The sequence below is a fragment of the Pangasianodon hypophthalmus genome, chromosome 16 (assembly GCF_027358585.1).
Source record: "Pangasianodon hypophthalmus isolate fPanHyp1 chromosome 16, fPanHyp1.pri, whole genome shotgun sequence".
NCBI classification, from domain to species: Eukaryota; Metazoa; Chordata; class Actinopteri; order Siluriformes; family Pangasiidae; genus Pangasianodon; species Pangasianodon hypophthalmus.
Window position 1 is genome coordinate 9878649 of NC_069725.1, and position 18709 is coordinate 9897357.

At 36.9% G+C, this 18709-nt stretch overlaps 1 protein-coding gene across 2 annotated transcripts in view; it reads left to right on the top strand.

Moving 5' to 3' along the window:
- The window catches only part of ephb2a (eph receptor B2a), a 57749-nt gene that overhangs the window by 19365 nt on the left and 19675 nt on the right, over positions 1–18709 (top strand). The gene's annotated exons all lie outside the window — the stretch shown is intronic.

Consider the following 18709-nt stretch of genomic DNA (forward strand, 5'->3'; position numbering starts at 1 on the left):
AGTGCATGCGTGCATGAATATTCCTCATTCTACACTGTAATGGAACAATAATGAACAGAAATCCTATACTGCGTGGCAATGCTAGTCCTTCAGTGAGTGGTAATGCTATCCTATAGAAGGATTTAGAGAGAAGGTGTTTTTCCCTCGCTCGCTCAGCTCTCGGCAGATATGATTGCATTCGTAGAGACAGAAGAGTTGAAATGAGGAAATGATTTTGGCAGAGTTCTCCTGGGCACTGTTGACAGAATATAAATTACTAACGTCCCTCCATCTGGAGCAGTTGATGGATGGAAATCGGCAATATCCTCGGCGAGCATGCGGCAGATTGTCTCTTTTATTTCCCCTGGTGTTAATCCCCTCGCCTGCACCACTTTAATGACACTACTAATTGACTAATTTGGAGTGTGGAGAGGGAGCAGTGTGCATGCTTAGGCACGGCTCTCCCTGGTGATTCCATTCAAATATAAAGCACAACTAATATATCCCCCTGTGGTGGTTAACCAAGAAGTGTGTGCAGAAAAAAAAAGGATTGAGGATCTGTATTTTGTGTGCTGGAGTTATTCTCATTAGCTGGAGGTGAAAACATTTATTTAATTGGTTGTAAGCTTGTTGTCAAGCCTTTTTTGTAGTAAATTTAGAGCAAATTATTGCATTGTATACAGAGATATATAACTTTGAAAATCAATGGGAGGTTATTATACGGTTTTTCGGAATCATATTACAGTTATTAATAACTCTTGAAAAAAATTATAACCATGCTTGAATTATGAAAGACGAAGTCTGGAGATCTGATATTCATGGGCTCTCATATAATTAACATTTTCATGCCTGCAATAACAAACAATTAATTGAATTGCAAATATAACAAAATATTAAATGAATTAGGATCAACAGCTTTGCTATGAAATTAAACAGGACGAGTGGCCCACTCATTCAGAATGCCAGCTCATTTATGCATCATCATCACACCTAATATCGAAAAAATAACAGCCATGTTAACCCAGGACTTGCCTGTTTTAATGCAGTTACAGTGTAAGTAGATATGAACAGATATGAACAGATATTGACGCTCTTTCCTGCTTAAAACAAGCAACTAACATCTGTCAAAAAGCCAAGATATTTAGCCTCACCTCAAGCAGTTTCAGTGGGGTCACTATTTCACTTAATGTATCTAACTTTTTCTCGAAGTCTGTGCGTACTGACTAATAACAGTTTAAATTTCTGGAATCTCAACTCCATTGGACTTGAAGAAAAATAGGATTAAAACAAAAAAAAATCACACTCGTGCAATGAAAAATGAAACTTTGAAAGAATTAAAATATCCTTTGAGTGAAACCTCTACACATGAAAATCCATTTAGCTCCAGAGCTACACTTAGACATGTGTTTGATAACTAGAGAGTATACCTGAGAGTATACTCAGGTATGCCCTGCACTTGCATGAATGAGCTCGGCTTTAAGTAGATGGATTTCAGCCAGAAGCAATGCTCACAGACAGAATTGTGTATGTATGCAAACATTATGAGCACAATTATATATTGTTACAGCTTCAAATCAATATCTCATTTCCAGATGGTTAGAATGCATTTATTCATTATGATGTGTAAGGCTGCTATTATCTGCCCCACAGGGCCTCTTTGTAGGGCTGAGGTTTCTTTAAGAAATATTGTAGAAACAGCCAATAATGTGTGGAATCTGAACCTTTAGTTATTCAACTGGATTGTGATAGATTTCTGTCTTTTTGAGTTTAAAGTTGTCTTGTTGCAAAGGGACACATGGAAAAGCTCAAGGGCAACTCTGTGAATGTTGTACTTGCATTACCTTGATAGTTTGTGCTCGGCAGTGTGAGGCATGGGTCTCTCTCCCTGTACCAGATTACAATGGGAGTGTAACCAGTTGTCAGTGTTAATATTATTAGCAAACATACTTTCCATGTCTGCAGTTGTTGCTGTGAAGATGTACATGCATGCATACTGTTCACCTTTCAACTTCATGTATGCTCAGGTGATCGTATGAAACTTCAGATTGTTTATAGGTGCATATTAGGTGATATTTCCACATTTTCTTGACTACAAGAAGCAGGTTTTGTATATATGATGCATATGTTATGTTATAATTATTTTGCATTAGTCATTAGTCATGCAATAATCCTGCTTGTTAGTGACACGCTACTCCAGAAGTTCTAGTTGTTTGCCCATTTAGCGCTGTTTTTCTAGTAGGCGTGAAGGTTATGGAATGGAGCACTAACCTTCGCTTGCACTGACATAACCTTGTAAATCCTGCAGCCACTCTAGCAGAAATTAACATTATTGTGTCAGCAGTATTCAGACAGTTAAACGCTACATATACAGAAAAGTTTTTAGCTTTAAATGTTGTATTATAATGCCTTCTTTGTAAGGTTTTACTTACAAATTTGACGTGTTTTCCAGAGCAGTTAAGATGTGCGTTCTACAACCATAATCTTCTGTTCATATACAATACATAGAACCATGACAACACTTAAGACGTAAAAATAAACGAGTGCCATTTTAGATGCAGGACAAATATCAAGTACAATAATGCAACTTATGTAACATAGCTAAAAACACTATTTTTTCCCCCCTCTATGGTAAGTATATTGAAAAGTGTGTTATTTTCAAATGTGACACTTTTATTTGGTTTGTTACCTGCCTTAACTGCTGATAGCTAAAATAATCATAGTCTGTTGTAATTAGGACTCAGAATTTATTTTCATTATATTTGCACATTTAACGTAAATCTAAATTATGATGCTTAAAATCCCATGTTCAAGTCGTTTGATAAATTTGGCTAAAGCGTTTTGAATAAATGCATGTAATTTATGGCATGCTTTATTTTCAGTTACTTATGAAAAATATAATTGAACTACTAATTAAACGTAAAAAAAGAGGTATAATATTTACATGTTAAGTAGTTAACGTAAGACATAGACAGTGTAAGTAGATCATTCATAACAGCAAAGCTATGTAGAGTTGTGTTAAAGCTTGTGTGAGTACAATGCCATTATGTTATACCCTACATAGTGAGCATACAGTAATCAAGAATCATCCGGGATTCCTTCTAACTGAATTATCCTCTGAGAAGGCAGTTTTTTATGTGATTAGGTGTGTGAATAGGTTTTTTATGTGAAATGGTGTAATTGAGCTGAATATTACTGACAAGAAAATATTACCATGAATAAATAAATTAAAAAGGAACTAAAGCATTAAAGTTTGTGATAAAATTCTCATTCTGCCTTATGAAATAAAAACACAGTGTAGCGCTGCTGCTGGTATTCACTGTCTGTGGCAGTATATAATTAGATGTTAATAACATTAAATTCATATTCAGATACATTCAAATGCTAAATCTGAATGCTATTTTTAAAGGAGTTTGACAGCTCTAATAACTGCGCTATAACAGTAACTGTTGATGTTAAATCATCTGCCTAAATAGTGAGCTAACCTAGCATGCTAGTGTTATCAGCAGACGTAGACTAAGGCTTGATAAGTTACTGCACAAAAACCACACATAACTCAATATCTAGTTGTAAATTAACTTTAATACAAACTAGAATGCCCAGTGTGTCCATGAACTGATGAGATGAAAAAAACCTAGCCAGCTAAAATAACCGGAAATGGCTGACTGGAGGTCTTTTACAAAATATCTAAAGTGGACTGTCAGTATTCTGAGGAGTGACTTATTGTCCAGGAAATATCTAAAATTCCAATGTGTTACTGCAGATTTGATCATTTGAAGCAGCATGTTTTAGTGGCTCCAGGATGTTAATGTTAAGAATTTTGTCTTATATGAGCCTTCCCGATGTTAAAAACATTAAAGAAATAATGAATTGTGAATAATCAATAATGAATAATTCCTAATTGTTTTGGAGTGTAGAGATGTGTAAAACACATCCATCGTGATTTAAATGGTCATCCATGGTGTTTATACTGTATACCGTAAAGTCTCTGAAGACCCGGTGACTTTCCTGTCAGATGTCCCAAAAATGTCCCAGTACAAAAGCGATTATAATCTAAGACAGAACAGAGGGGCACAGGAGCGAATCAGGCTGCAGCAGAGACATACTGATGAAACTAATCTCAGCAGTAGGGTCAGGAGATGCATTTCTATGTTAGACTTTATATGAGTAGAAAATAGAAGATTACATTCTTTCTCTTAGGGATAAATGTATAGATCTAATCAGTGCAGTTGCATAATTCATACATTGATATCAGTTGGAACCTGTCCCAATTTTTTTTTTTTTCATTTTCGATATAATGATGATATTAGAGCTCTGTGTATGGGCCAGTACCTAATACTGATTGAATACTAGCCACATCTTCTAAAAACATGCCTGGAGGTGATTGGCTACTCTACATTGTCTAAATGACATCCTAGCAAATGTGAAACTATCTTGAATATAGTCAAATGTATCGAGTATTTCCTATTACATTGTTCCATTACACTAAACCAAATATAAGATTATAAAACCTATTTCTAGTCATTTTCATATTTTACTGTCAGTTTTATAATCTTATATTTGGTTTATTGTAATTATATAAAAGAAAATATTAGATAAATACTAGATAGTATTTACTGAAGATGAATGAATGAATGAGATTTTTAGATTTTTATTGTCAGTTAACATATCACACATTTACAGCATAACATACAGTGGGTCAGAGGTGTCAAATCTGATACAACACTCAGCCAAATGAGTTAAAGTAAATGTAAATATGACTAGATAGACAGATAGCAGATACTAGTTAGGAGATACAGCTTAAACTCTACAAGAACAAAAGTAAGCTTCTGAAAAAAGGATATGTCTGTTGTCATTTAATTTATGGATTAATGAGGATTTGTTGTTTGTGTCTTTTAATGTTTTTTTATGTACAAACAGTGCCTCTGATCCATGTTTGTGTTTATTAATCTTCTGCAATGGATTACATTCGGTTCTTTGTAGCTCTACAGAATAATAGGGATTTGCAAAAAAGAAATAAGGGGATAAAAGTGGAATGAGGGGATAAACTAATGAAATGGGTATATTTCATTTTACTGATATTTGGTTGATTTGATTTTCTTTTTCCTTTTACACCTAATTTAGGAGTAGTAATAATAAGTGTAACTTTTTATGCACTTTCTTCAGAATACCTGTGTATGTATTTTGTAAGGAATAGTTAGGAACTTGACCTTGGTGTCCTGACAAGTAATGACACTTTAGGAGGAGAGTGACATTGATTGTCTTGACAAGCAGGTCATGCATCAGCATTTTTTACTTTTGTCCTTGCAGTTAGAGACATAATAAACTTAGTACTTAGATCTAAACCTTGACTTCATATTTGTAGCATGGAAATACATTTATGAAATAATGTGTAATGTAAATTGGTTAATAAACGACAGTGGGATTGACGTTGATGATGTCATATGAACGTGATCAATGTGAGCTTGTCCTTGCGATTTCATTTGTATGCTAGAACTGTCATTACCCGTTAAAGTTAGCAGTTATGCTTGCTATTGTGGTATGTATTTAGATTGTGGTTTACTGTTTTGCATGGTCTTTTATTCAGTTTCTTGTGTTATCAGGACTTTCCTCTTCCACGTTCATGTGTGCATTCAGGCAAACAACTACTTTTGAGTTGACCTTTGCTTTGTGTCCAAAGACATTACGCCGTCATGATAAGGGCAAGATCAAATTTTAGAATTCATAATTTCTCTTTTCCCATTTTACAGATAAAAGCTTGTATTTCTGTAATAATTAGTTTTCTACCATTATTTAATCCTTTACCTTATATTAGAGGTAATGCAGTGGCACTATCTGTATTTGTTTAGTACTCCAAATATTTGTATCTGTATCTGTATCTTGGATTTAAAGCTGAAGTTGGCATGGCTTAAAGTGGAAAGGTGTTTTTTTTTTTTTCAAATCCCTCTTCAGATCCCACTTCAAATCCCACTCAGTTATTATTTTTGTTTGTACCTGCCTGCAACATTTTCTAAAAAAAAAAAAAAAGAAAAAAATTATAATTTGGTTCTATTTTCAAAATATAAAAACTTGTAGCCTAAATTGAGCAGCAATTGTGGTCTTTGTTTTTCCAGCAAGCATCATATCTGACGACTCACACATGCCTACAAGATTCATATCTGACCGCTTGCACACATGAAAGTAAAAAACCGCCCGCTCGCTTTTTGTTTAGAACAAAAGATAGATCTGTTCCAGACAATGTATTCGTATTTGGTTATATACTTATTGTATATTAACAGTGCAGTGTGTCTCAGCTGTGTATGAATTAGCTGTAATTCATTCATTGTCTAAGGAGGCTGGAAATCTGCAGCAGGATAAATTCCGGGGGCAAAAGGGTTAATCTATGCTGAGTGCTGGCCGTTCATGCTGCCTCTAGCAGGCCGCCTTCTCTTTGATGAGAAGCAGGTGTCCTGTTGTCATCGATGAGGCACTCATTGATCAAAGGCCCGTCAGGAGTCTAGGCTTCGTCCGTCAGTCTCCAGCAGGCAGACAATGTCCAATGAGCGGAGACTGTCAGTGCCTCTCCTCCTCACGCCTCTCCTTATTCTCTCAGTCATCAGCAAAGAAAAACTGCCTCTGACAAAAGAAAGACAAGCATGAGGACTCCTTTGTTGGGCCTTGTATCTGTACTGGATTGAAATCAAAATGTCTTTCTAAATATAACCTGCCTCTTTATAAAGTTAAAATACAATGTACGACAGCATCCACAGCAAACATACTTGTTTTATTTAGAAAAGCCAAGCAGCTTCAGCTTACATAAATGTGGCCAAATGACCTACTTGAAGGTCCTCAAAATGTCCTACAACCCATCATCAGATGAACTCCCACGCAGACACACCTGCTCAAATGAGTGGCAGAAAAGCTCATGTGGGGGCTCGAGAGGAAATAGAGCTCACGAGGAGGCCACTGCCGTGCTGCAGCTGTGAAATGACACTGAACATCACTCTTATTCAAGTGGTAATCTCTCAGCTCAGTTCATTACCAAACTTTTCACACAAGTGCGTATTCTCTCACTGAAGTGCTCATATGCATGGTGCTGATTCGGCTGTAGATTTGGTACTCTATGTCCCATGTTCTGTTCATGTTAAGCCACTTTGAGTGATTTTTTTTTTTTTTGCATATCATTTATCTCCCACTCACATGACTATACAGAATAATATATGTCAGCATGAACTTTAAAGCAAAACTTGCAGACCTTTCAAAAATACAAATATGCTGTTAATTCAATTACATTAAATATATACAGGAATGATAGTGAGCAATGTAATATTAATCCATAGTTTACAGTTAATTGCAGCTTGTTTTAATATTACATGCATCTCTGCAAGAGACAAAACCTCACACACACTCACCTCTCACTAACATATTTTAGGACATTTTGGGATATCAGGAGCACACTAGACTACACTGTGCTTTCAGAAAAGGCTCCAAAATTACAAAACTAATACTCAGTGGAGTTTTGCGTGTTCTCCCCATGTCGGCATGGGATTCCTTCAGGTTTCCTCCTCCTCCTGGTTTCCCAACCAGGCTGTATTCTCGCCTCGTGCCCAATACTCCCAGAACAGGAGCAGGGTCACAAGAATCATATATTTTTGCTAACTATGGGGAATCCAAGCCTTTGCACTCAGCTGAATATATAATACATACATGCATGACACAAGATTACATTTAGACCTACATTCTACATGCATTAAATTAATTGCATTTTCTGATTTTCAGAGCAAATGGCAAAGAGTTTAAATAGTGTCAAGGGTAAGAACAGTCATTTTGAAATGATTAAAGTAGAAACATTTCATCTTGTGTGTGTTAATTTCTCCTTCATTTTTTTTTTTTGCACTAAATGGCTTTTCTGGCAGACAGTTTCTGCATGACGCATCACATCCTGTACAATTGGACATCAGATTCGTTCTGTACTTTTGTGCAGCACCTGTGTGTCCACGTTGTCTGTCTCACCACGTTCCTGCTGGGAAGCACTGATTGCAGGAGCTCATTCGAATAGCACCACGCTGTCCTTCTGCATAATGCTGAAGGACCGGTCTCTTTGTCAGTGTCATATTATCTGCTGTTGCCATTCACTCCTTGCCAGTTCTCTCCGCAGCAGTGCTGCCTATGACTGACGCGTTCAGATTCCGTTGTCAGGCGTACAAAAGGAGCAGCGAGCATTGTGGATGTGCGATGTTGACACCACACAGCCAGCTCTGGACCGGGTGTCACAATGTCGCATAAAAGAGCTTGTCGGGGTTAACGCCGAGGCCTTTGTCTCAGGTAGAAGTTAGCAGATGGAGCTGACACCATTAATATTTACAACTCCAGATGAAATGAATACATTTCAACTGTCAGTCACAGCTCAATGGAGGCAGTCAGCAGAAAACTGCTCCCTGGAGAGCTGCGTCTAAGGCACCAGGGTCTAATGAAATATTAACAGCATACACAATGAAGGAATAAATAACACCAAACTGGTTTTGACACCATCTCAGACAAGTATTATTTAGTAATAGCCTGTATTCATAGTCATGAATCCATGAAAATGAGCTCTGCTGGGCAAACAATGGGTGCGACATGTAGCTCTCAACCAAAATCTTTGGCAGAAGGTGTCTCTGAGCTCCGGATGTTTCCATGTCATATTTCTATGGATAACATTGTGGATTTTCAGGCCAGATAAAAAAAATTAAAGCTTGTCCAGTATTCTTTTCTCACTGGGCCACTCTATCATACTACAGTCTCAATGGAGGGATTGTGGTCTGTGTCGTTTGTCTATGGATGCCAGGTGCTAGGAAGTGGACCATCGTGCACACTAGTTAAAGAGAGATTAAATGAGCTTTGACTGTATTCTCATCTTGATTAAAATACACAACTTGGTATCAAACACATTATATCATCAAGAAATATCTCTGTCTTTTCCCACTTATTATCAGACTGCTTCTGTATGTTTAGTGCCTTGCCTCTAGGCTATGTTTTGAGGAAATATTTTTCCCTTTCTAGGCCTCACACCCCAAATATCATGTCATCACGCAGATTCCAGACCATTTCCAAGAGCATCTGAGTGACATCACTCAAAGGAGTTTCCTCTACTTTATTCTCATGCCCTACACTGAGATGAGCATGTGTTTTGGAATGTTGCCCCTTCATATTAGGCTGTCATCTGCTGCCGGTTTTGGCCCTTGTGCCCCTGCTGGCTTCTAGTCTCTCTCCGGGCTTTTAAGGCGTAGGATTCCTGTCTTAGTGCCTCTCAGGCTCCAGTCTATCCTGCTGGATAATCCCATGCCTTTCTGAAGAATCCAGGACTAATCCGCAAGTCCTCTGGGTGGGCGATGAAAATTCGGTCAAATTCCTTCGGAAGTCGTCTGGAGTTAATGAGGCTGACCGATGATGAAAACAAGATGATGGCTAAAAAGCTGTGGTGCAGTGTTACAGTACAGCAGACAGTTAGAACAATGCACAACAGATGTCAAAAATCCACATCAGTGGGTGTTTTTTACCTCCAGAGTTACAAAGGGACAATATTGTGGGGTCCAAGCAAAATAAAATCATATTAAACAGGCACATTTACACATTTTTTTATTTGTTAAATATGAGAACACTCCAGTACTGTACATTATAAATCATATTAAAATACTGTATAGTGTTAAGTTACATGAAGAAAATGCACAATTAAATTACAGTAACCATTACTGTAATTATTATTATACAGTATATACAGTATGTATACACAGTATGTAATTATTATTATACAGTATGTATATAGTACTGTGAATAAACAGTGTACTACTACCGAAAGTGTCGACATTTCTTAAAACTACTTTTTCTTATTTCATTTACACTTTGATTATTATTTGATTATTGCAAAAATCTATACATGTCCTTTTATTTTACTAGCTTGTACTAATTTGTAAGGAAAAACAAAAAATTGACAAAAACAAAGTAAATTTGAAATTGAAACCCGTTATTGAGGCAAGTGAGAGGACACACAGTGGTCCTGAGACCTGTCATTAGCTTAGGTTAGTTTTTTTATGGGGGGACTGCATAATACACCTTTTTAGTTAACTAGCTAGCTAACAAAAATTAAGTGAAGATTAACTTGCTAAAACATTAGTTGTGATTACTTTCTAGGTCTATAGCCTGAAGTTGTTACTGGAGTGGCAAAGAAGCAGGCTAGCTTAACTTAGCGAAATGATTTGGAAGTTCACTTCTAAAGTAAACAGCACAAGAATAAATGGTAATCGTGAGAAAATCTAGCTAATGAGTTTTAAAAAGAAATTAATGGTAGGGAAGTGTGCAAGGAGAGTATATTTCTAGTAAATATGTAGTGTTTAGAGTATTTACTCTAAACATTCTTAATCCTACATATTTTCCCATGACATATTGTGTGTTAATAGTAAAATACTGTAAAGAAATACAGCAGTAACATACTGCTAAAATAACTTACTGAACATACAGTAGTAATATGTATCTGTAAAAAAGAATCACGCATTAGCATGCTGTGTTTGTGCGTGTGCATTTGTGTTTCGTGCATTGTGAGTGTGTGTGTGTGCGTGTGTATGTATGTGTGGCATCGGGAACTGAGTGATCATGTGATGTCTGGGCTTTCATCCTAGCTGGAATTCAGTTGCCTGTCTGGTCCATGCATACTATATGCCAGCTCATTTTTCTTATCTGTCTGTTGACCCCTCCTTATTGACATTCATTTATTCAGGCTGGATTTAACACAGCAAAGAACCAATGCAGAGGAAAAAATGAATCAGTCCATGCACTCTCATAGTCATATATAATACATATGTGGCCAATGCTGCCTGCAAAATGACAGTAATAAATCGAATTTATATGTAGTTTCATGGTTCCAAGGCTTACTTCATTCTCAACCCTTTTTTCATTCTATTTTTATTCTAATACTCCTAATGGGTGTAAGACTTTGGATATGCATATCTGCTTAACAGTGCAGTAGTGGCTGCTTTACCAAATAACCAGCTGTTTGTAGATACATTTGGGCTAGCAAAGCTTGAGCAAGGTGAGAATAGATCAGTCATGTAGTAATCACAAGCCACATATGTGTTAGGGGTGTAACATTATGGGTAATAGGTCTGCATATCGAACAATGCATTCAACAGACTGCATAATAAAGTTGACTGTTCATGATAAAATACCACTTATATTACGTGACGTGTAATAAACATTTAAACTTAATCAAGCCCACATGCATTCCTCTGAAAAAGTAGCTTCTGCTTTATGCTTAATCAGGATAGTCTACAGGGATTTTTTTTTAAAAAATACATCTCCTAATCACATTGTTTTTCACAAGGCAATACACTAGCATGCTCAGGAAACAAACATCAATGGCTACGGTCAACAGAAAGCAGGAATTGGAAAAATTGTAGATCTGGTATATGGACGCACTTTGGATTCCTGGTTAGTTTTGATGCTAAGATGATATAAGACCAGTGAGTTGTGGACCAAAATGTTACACCGGCGCTAATACCGCAAACATGTCCACACATCTGCAGTAAGTTGGTTGGTGGAACTGGGCAAAAGTGCATACACAGCTGTTTCCAGGCAGCCTTTCCTCGCTCATTCAATCCAGGTTTAAAAACACCTTGGCATTTGGGAAGTCTGTGGCTGCAGATTTGAGACTCTACTTCTAGGGCTTCTAAACTTCTAAACACATCTAGGGCTACAGAGAGAAACGTGACTTTGACAGCAGAACTAGCTAACAGGAGAATGCAACATAAAAAGCCCCATGCTTCAGACACGCATCTCTTTAGAGTCAGAGTCAGTTAGAGCTAATGTTTCTTTAACCATGATTAATGTTTAATTATATGCTGCTAAGAGTCTGAATGGACCATCAAACAGTACACAAACACTATGTCATTATTAAGTTTGAACTGTACTTTTGTAATGTTAAATGTTTTAATAAGTTGACAATGGAAACCTGAGACACATATTCAGTCAGTGTTTCTTTTTGCTGTATCAATGAACACAGCACTCTATCGAGATACTACTGTACCATGTCAAATTTGGATTTTGTGTATCGTTATATTGTGTATCGTTATATCAGAATTTGTGTATTGTTTTTGCAAACGTTTGGACACCCTATGAAGTCAGTACATAGTAGCACCCCCTTTAGCAGATATCACAGCTTGTAAATTATTTTTTTTCTAACCAGCTAGTAGTCTTTCTGTTCTTGTTAAATGTATTTTCACTCACTCTTCTTTGCAAGACACTTCTAGTTCTGAGATATTCTTGGGCCATCTTGCATGCAAAGCATGTTTTAGATTCACACACAGATTTTCAATGATGTTCAAGTCAGGGGACCACAATGGCCATTCCAAAAGCTTCAACTTGCATTTCTTAAAGTAGTTCACGGTAGATCTTGAGGTATGTTTTAGATCAATGTCCTGTTGTAGACACCAGTCTATTTTCAGCTTCAGTTTCTTGACTGACTATTTACTGAAATCCATTCTTACATCTACCCGTGCAATGTCTTCCTGTGCCTCGAGCTGTCATACAACCTCAAAGCATAATAGATCCACCCCTGTGGCAAGGTGTTCTATTCATCAAATGCTGCTCCTTTTATCTCCAAACTTACCTTTGGTGATTGTGGCCAAACTGTTCCAATTTTACTTCATTAGTCCAAAGCACTTGTTTCCAAAATGCTTCTAGATTATCTAGATAATGTTTTGCATGCATCAGGTCTTCATTTTTGTGACAAGGTTGCAGGTAAGGTTTTCTTCTGATGACTCTTCCATGCAGATCATTGTTGTGCAAGCAATACTTCAGAGTAGAATGGTGCACCACCACTCTTGTTTTAGTTAAACCTTCCTGCAGGTCCTTAGTGTCATAAAGAGAAATTGCTCTGCCTTACTGCCCAACATATGCACAGATTTATCTGAGAGTTTTCTTTGTCTTCCAGATCTTGCCTTGACTTACCCAGTTCCCCTTAACTGCCATTTCTTAATAACATTTCAGACAGTGGAAATTGTTAGCTGGAAGTGCTTTAATATCTTTTTATAGCCTTCCCTTGCTTTGTAAGCATCAATTAAATTAATTTTCACATCATCAGTCAGCTGCTTAGAAGAGCTCATGGTTGCTGAGTGTTAGCACAAGGTTTGAAGAGTCAGAAAATTTATTACACTGTGAAATTGTTATTCCTAATGACAATTCCTGACCTGCCTAAAGAGTCCTAATAAGTCAATTAAGGTCTAATGAGTTAATTAATTTCTGAGACTTTACAACTGGAAGGGTATCTTCTGCACAGGCCGCAATTACTGTTTTTTGTTTTTGAAGTTCATGAAATATGAAGTACTAACATTTGCAGAAAAATTTAGTTTTTTAAAAATAGTTGTGTTTACTTCTTTTCAAATGATAAATCAGTAAAATATGACATCTGGCCAGTGGTGCCAAACTTTTGTATACAACTATAGCTACAGGCCAGGAAATTTCAAGCACTCCTGAAGCATGATCAATTAAATATACTGAATATCAAATGCCAAAATGTGGAAACCCCCTGTTAGTGAGATCTCTGATAGTACAAAAACATCCCAGGAAACACCTCATTAACATGTTTGTGACTTGTGCAGATTTTATTGAGTTTAAATGAACTTACCTATCAGGAAATCAAAAAAAATTGACATATGATAATTATAAGCTAAAAGTGGTGAGATTTTTATATCATGATAAAATGTAAAAAGAGCGGTTTTAAATCTACATAATGTAATTAATGGTATTTTGGAGCTAATATACACTGTACTGTATCAAACTAACTAGCTGACCCCTTTCCAAGTGATCATGCTAAGTAGCTAGCTACAGCATTGTTTTGGCATTTCTCAAATTCTCCCCATTTAAAAAAAAAAAAAAATTTGTGTGTAAGAAATCTCCCCTAATTTCCTCCTGCCAATTTTTTACTCACGTTTAGTATATGAGTGAGTGCCCATGATGATCACATTCCCTATAATGATTGAAAAAAAAAAGATCAACATCAAAGTAATGTACATTATTATCAGTACAGGAGTAGTGATGTAAGGCTCATATGTTTTAGTTTAGCATGTGTGATATGATTATCTATGGTCTGCATCGTTTAGGGACTGTGGATTTGCACTGGGATGCAGAAACCTGAGTTTGGCTTGAGCACCATATGCTCTTTGAGCTTTTAACTGCTGACTCGTTGTCCCACACTGACCCACAGCTCTGTTCTGCTGCTTTCAGCTAACACACACACACACACACACAAACACATACACACACAGCCAGATTTTAAGAACATCAGAACATTCTTTTTGAATATATTCAGAGAATAATTCATCAACTGCAGGTCAAGTATATAAACATATGCAGAAAAACGTAAAATCTTCTTATTGTTTAACTCCTAGTCTATATCAAATTGGGGATTGGGCCTAACAGAGTATATTCTGATTAATGTAGTGAAAATATATTTGTACTGATTTGATTTATCTCTTGTAGCAGGTCTGATACTTTTTGCAGCCAGGGACCTCTTCCAGTATAAAAATATGCACAGACTTCCTGACGATCACAGCACAGATTTATTTGATTCAACTATTTAAACATTAGGCACATTAGGCAGATGTGTACCATCATATTTATTCATTGCGGCCATTAGAGCTTTTCATTAGTGAACATCCCACCAGCAGGGCCAAGACTAGTTATACTGATATAAATATACACTCACCAGCCACTTTAATAGGTACCCCTGCACATTCATGCAACTATCCAATCAGGCAATCCTGGCAGCAGCACAATGTATGAAATCATCACTGAGTCGTTTTCCAGTCTTCAGCTGTCCAGGTTCAGGAGCCTGTGCCCACTGTAGACTTAGATTCCTGTTTTTGGCTGACAGGAGTGAAACCCGATGTGATCTTCTGCTGTTGTAGCCCATCTGCTTCAAAGTTTGATGTGTTGTGCATTTTGAGGTACTTTTCTGCTCACCTTGGTTGTAAAGAGTGGTTGTTTGAGTTACCGTAGCCTTTCTGTCCACTCAAACCAGTCTGGCCATTCTTCTCTGAACTCTCTCATCAATAAGATGTTTCTGCCAGCAGAACTGGTGCTCATTGGATGTTTTTTGCTTTTCGCACCTTTCTGTGTAAACTCTGGAGACTGTTGGGCATGAAAATCCGAGGAGGTCAGCAGTTTCTGAAATACTAAATCCAGCATGTCTCAGACCAAAAAACCAAAAAATGTGGTTCACTGAAATCACATTTTTTCCATTCAATGTTTGATGTGAACATTAACTGAAGCTCTTGGCCTGTATCTGTATCATGATTTTATGCACTGTGCTGCTGCCATGTGATTGAATGTTTGGTTAATTGCATAAATGTGCAGGTGTACAGGTGTTCCTATTAAAGTGGCTGGTGAGGGTAGATTCAATACTTTATCATATTAGCAGCACTTTTTCTTCTCTTACTAAAACTGCACTTAAAATTAGTGTTTACTTGTTGTATTAAGGTATTGTATTGTATTAATACGTAGATGATTAAAATCACATTTTGAGATCCATGCGTCTATAGCATGTAAGTTATACTGCGCAAAGATTCATTCTATGCATCCTGCCATTCGGCCACATCGTGTTGTCCATGCCAGTAATAAACATCACGTTCACTTTTCTGACATGCTGAGATTCAGTAGACTGGTAATGAACTCGATGGAGCTCATCTCCCGGCATTACTCTGCAGCTGTGTTAGAGTGCATCAGGCCACCTCTAATGGATATTAATATTTCTCCTGCTGCGTGAAATGACACAGAGAGTTACTCAGCCAGCTTCCTGCTGAAATAAGCCAAGGAACGCAAAGGGGAGTAATGAGAAAGCTTAGATACAGATTCCTCAAAGCTGGATACAAACTCTAATCTATGACACGAGACCTGGAAGAGATTGCATCAATACATTATGTAATTACAGCTGTCTGAGAAAGGAGGCTACAGTGCCAGTGACTGCTGTGTTTAGGAGAAAACAAGTTTGTTGTACAGTGCTCTCCAGAATTACTAGCACCCTTCATGAAAAGGAGCAAAAAATTTATATATTGAAAGAGTAACACATGCAAAAAGTGATATTTTGTACTTGACATAAAGTGATATAGTGTATAAATTTGATAATATATAGGCACGTTCAACTATTTAAACGTGTTCTTTTTTCAATCACAAAAAATTACTGCAAATTTTATCCAGGAGAGATCTGCTTTTGGACTGAAATATCCTCGTACTTAGCAGAATGATGCCATAAATATTCAAAAGAGCCCCTGATGTACCAGCCACAAAACAGCCACAAAACATCAATGAACCACCTCCATATTTTATAGTGGGTATCAGGTGCTGGTCCCCTTTTGTCGCCAGACATGCTGATGGCATGCACATGGGTCCAATTACTGACAAATTTCCAACTGGCAAGTCACGTGGTTACACAGAACAGTAACATGAGTTTTTTCAAAACGTGGAAAATCTCTCCGGTCTCTATATCCTTTACAGTCTCTGTATCTTAGGCTACAGAGACTTTACACATTTTAAAAATACCTGCGTTACTATACCGCCTTACCACATGACTTACAAGGCCAATTTTGTTTGCAGAGAAAAGCAGTTAGGCTTATTTCATGAGCCATTTAAGTCCAATCATATGTCATGAATCTTAATGCATCAAATGGGGTACGATCAATATGTCTTAAAAAGCAGGTCAAAGGATTTATTACATATCAATCATATTCAAAAGCATAGTAGCAGAGGTGGTCAAATTACATTGGTACAGAAAGTGGCATACAAATCATTCGAGTGAAAATTTGATACACTGATATGCAGCATATACTTGTGACAGAATGCTGATATTCATAGTATAGAAAGTGCTGCAGATAAGTTGCATGTGAACTTTTTTTTTTCTGTGAAAATGGTTGGTACATGGGCTTATACAAAAACGCTTACTTGATCCTTTAATAATGTAAGGTTCATGAACAGTATTTGCCACCCATAGTATAAAATCACAAGTGAGACGGATCCCATGCTTATTTTCAGTACGAAAGGTCACGAGAAATTTAAATGACAGTGTTTTGAACATATTAATTATTTGGAAACTAGTACAGAAGAGTTTTAATATTTTACTACCTCCGTGGCCTTCACAACCTAGGTTGCAGATTATCATAGAAATGACTTTTTTTTAAACTGGCAGTAATAGTTGTCATATGTAAGAGGTCTAAAAAGATTCTACATATATTACATTAGCATCGTAAACAAGCTTCTTTCATGGAGCCAGAAATCACACACTAATACAGGGCTGTAAAATCTGGAGCTGCAAATCCACAAGCCCACTCCCTTCTTCTCTTTTTCAGTCTTATTCCCATCTGCTCCTTAAACAATTTTGTACTGATATCTCAAACATGGCTTATAAATTAGCAAAATATTGCTTTTCTCGTTCTCTGTTTTGTTTCTCCCCGTGGAAACGCTGATGTTAAATCCCATTCCTATCCACTCATGTTTCTGCCACTCGCCCCACGGCCCACTGGAGCATAACCAGCACCTCGTGCTGGACCTCCTTCATTTTGGCTAACTGATGGGAGAATGTGTAATCCTCATATTCCTCCTGACAGAAAGCAAACGCTCTGTCATCAATCACAGACTTGGAAAGATACAGCCAAGACTAATGTACTGCTGTCAAACCCACCGTGAGATATTAGCCTAATAGAATGAGCTTCATTGTGCTCACTCATGCTTAACGTGTTTTCTGGGAAGCGGACTGCCGCGCACCTACACAAAATGTGTCACATATTTAATTTGCCTTTATTCATTTCTAAATGTCAGACAGACTTGGGTTATTACTCTATTTTTACGGAAGAACTTGTTTTTGTATCGTTATACTGATGTTGGCTGGAAGCTGCTGATTGATTTGTAATGAGGAGATGAAGGATGATATTCTCCAGTCATCAGCAGGAAGATGGATGAGAAAAGTTTAGGAGACTTTATTACCTGTCAAATTGTAATGCAACAGTTACATATCATATCCCATAGCCAGCAAGTATTAGCAGCTGTCTTATTTCCTATATGGCACACCTCAGCCATTTTGCATGTTTGCCTTAATGAACAGGCAATTTGGGTGCTTTTTTAGCTAAAGTGCAAAACACAGGACCAGAGGTTTGAGTGCAAATAGATTTATTTAGCACCGGCAGCAAGCCTGAAAGTCAGCACAAATTAATACAGCCAAAGAGCAGATTAAGTTTGTGTGAGCCCGTTTACACCATTTGATGGCAAAATAAATCCATTATTTTAAATTAGCTTTAAAAAAATTATGATTTAATGTAACCCTGGTAAAGTTTGTTTCACTGCATGTTTACACCTCTGATGCCAACAGCATTTGCCTGTGAAAAGCTTTTATGCATTATAAACCAAACACACACTCAAGGCCACTCATAGATTTTGTGTTGTATTAATAGTAATGTCATGTGACTCAAAGCAAATTACTGTGTAATTATTGTTTAATCTGTAATTACTATTTAATCTGATATATATATATATATATATATATATATATATATTTGCAATTACATAATTACATAGGGCATTACAGTTCTTTGAGATATGAGCTTCATGTTTCAATTCTTTGAGGTCAAGAACATTTATCATACATAAAACAAAATCACTGAAATATTGCTTCATTTTGCTTCTTTGTACTTGACATCTTTTGCACAATCACTCTGTCACTGTTTGTCACACACTA